Raw genomic sequence first — 2,500 nt, 5'->3', positions numbered from 1 at the left:
GACGATTGAAAACTGCGGGTGTCATATCCCCCGTGCCACCGGCATGCCTAATATACATGCCTAATATACATGCCTAATATACATGCCTAACATACATGGACACACTCACACACACACACTCACACACACACACACACACACACACACACACACACACACACACACACACACACACACATACACACACACACACACAAATTCACCAGACACATACTCACGCACGCACACACACACACACACACACGCACGCACGCACGCACGCACACACAGACACACACACACACACACACACACAGCTGGTCTGAAATGTGATCGTGTACAGGGGCTGACCCCTCTATTTACCCCCAGTGTGGGAAAGGGGGCGGGGCATATCTAATTGTGGACCCCCATACACTCTCCCTGCCCCCTATGCACACAGATGCACACACACACACACACACACACACACTAGGGGTGGGCAATAGGGGTGGGCGATATGGACAAATTTTAACCAAATCAACCAATGCATTGTCACTCTATGACACATTTCCAATTTTGCCCCCACTTGTGTGTGTGGCAATGACATGGTCTACATTAGAGAAGATGACTAGGCCTAACAGTTTTCCAAGAGAAAGTCTGAAGCTGAAGTTTCTTTCAAAAACCTTTAGGATTCACTGTAAAACTAAGCAGACCAACAGAGTACATCTCGGTTTTTTCCTTCGATGTTTTGTTTAAGAGAAAGCATTCCAAGTTACAGAATAGAAACTAATGCGTTAGCTTATGGCTAATGTATATGAGAAATCCCATAGAGATGCCAACAGTTAGCATAATCGATACACGTAGATATTTAGAGCGAACTTCAGTCCATTTACAAAAGGGTTACATGAGAAGAGTTCTTTGTTTACAACTGACTATTAAAATACTCAAAGGCTAATGTTTTCTCTCCATATAATACCATGTAGGAAAAAATGCTATGTGAACAGAAGTAGCTGCACAAAATCCCTTGTAGGCTACGTCTTGATCTCGCTACACAAAATAAACATTAGACCTGCGTGTGACAACGTGGACCCACTAGGGATCATGTGACACTTGCTCTGCTGCATCTCTTGCATACACCTCCTGGATTTGTGAATGTATGGGGTTTCAATGCGTGATTTCCAGTGTTTTTCCCCCATAAGTAATTTAAATACTCGATAATGTAAATTTGCACATTGTTAAAACAACAATCACGATATTATTGCAGACGATATATATCGCCCACCCCTAATACACACACACACATACATACACATATACACAGAAACACACACACACACACACACACATACACATACACACAGAAACACACACACACACACACACACTCTTTCATGGAGCACTCTGTCACACACACACACACACACACACACTCTCTCTCCCTCCTTCTTTATCTCTCTCCCTTCTTCTCTCCCTCCCTCTCTCTCTCCCTCTCTCTCCCTCCTCTCTCTCTCTCTCTCTCTCTCTCTCTCTCTCCCAAATTTCAAATCCAAAGAAGCTTTATTGGCATGACACGAGTGCTTGTGTTGTCAAAGCATGTACACAGATCCAATACATACATGTATAAAATAAAGAAAACAATGTTGATTAAATAATAGTAATACGAATTAAATTAAATAAAAAAAATAAAAAAAAATATTTCTCTCTCCCTCCCCATATCTCTCCTTCATCTCTCTCTTTCTGGTGTTTTCTGTGTTTGTCATTGATGTTGTCTTTCTTCTTCTCCTCATGCTTTCTCTCTCTCTCTCTCTCTCTCTCTCCCTCTGTCCCTGTCTGTCTCCCTCTCTCTCCCTTTCTCCCCCTCTCTCACTCTCTCTCTCTCCCTCCCTCTCTCTTTCTCTCCTCATCTCTCTCTCTCCCTCTCTTTCTCTCTCTTTTCAATTTTTCATTGGATGGGTTGTGTACAAGGCCAGAAGGAAGGGAAGTGTATTTTGTCCATTTCTTGTTGGGTGCAGCGAAAATGGCAATCTGGATGTCAAGGAAGTACAAGATGGCGGGGCGAGTTTCAACCAATCCTGTGGAGATTTTTAGGGGGGTGGTGGGGGGGGAGAATCAAGTCTGAATACGCTTTTTACAGGATGGTTGATGACATTGAGAGTTTTCTGGCGGTATGGGGGGTGGGGGGGTTGCTGTGTGAGGGTGGGGAGGATGGGCAGCTTGTTTTCAACATATGAATCTGCTCTGCGAGCCCTGTGATGTTTCTTTTTAACTTGTAACTTGTATGTGTTTTTAACATGTTTTTATTGTGTAGCGGTTAAACACCTGATAATGTTTCAATAAAGGAGTGTTAAGCCTCTCTCTCTCTCCCTCCCTCTCTTCCCCTCTCTCCCTCCCTCCCTCCCTTCCTCTCTCTCCCTCCCTTCCTCTCTCTCTCTTTCTCTCTCTCTCCCTCTCTGTCTCTCCCTCCCTTCCTCTCTCTCTTTCTCTCTCTCCCTCTCTGTCTCTCCCTCCCTTCCTCTCTATCTCTCTCCTCCTCTCTCTCTCT

General features: G+C 44.3%; 1 protein-coding gene across 1 annotated transcript in view; it reads left to right on the top strand.

Annotated features, from left to right (window-relative positions):
- gprc5ba (G protein-coupled receptor, class C, group 5, member Ba) overlaps positions 1–2,500 on the top strand; it is a 34,821-nt gene that overhangs the window by 21,613 nt on the left and 10,708 nt on the right. The gene's annotated exons all lie outside the window — the stretch shown is intronic.

This window comes from Alosa pseudoharengus, unplaced genomic scaffold (assembly GCF_046254945.1).
Source record: "Alosa pseudoharengus isolate Yale_2024_CS ecotype anadromous, Long Island Sound unplaced genomic scaffold, YU_APseudo_1.1 YU_APseudo_1.1_scf_21, whole genome shotgun sequence".
Taxonomy (NCBI): Eukaryota; Metazoa; Chordata; class Actinopteri; order Clupeiformes; family Clupeidae; genus Alosa; species Alosa pseudoharengus.
Note: the sequence above shows the minus strand (reverse complement) of the source record. Positions and strands in the feature narration are given on the sequence as shown.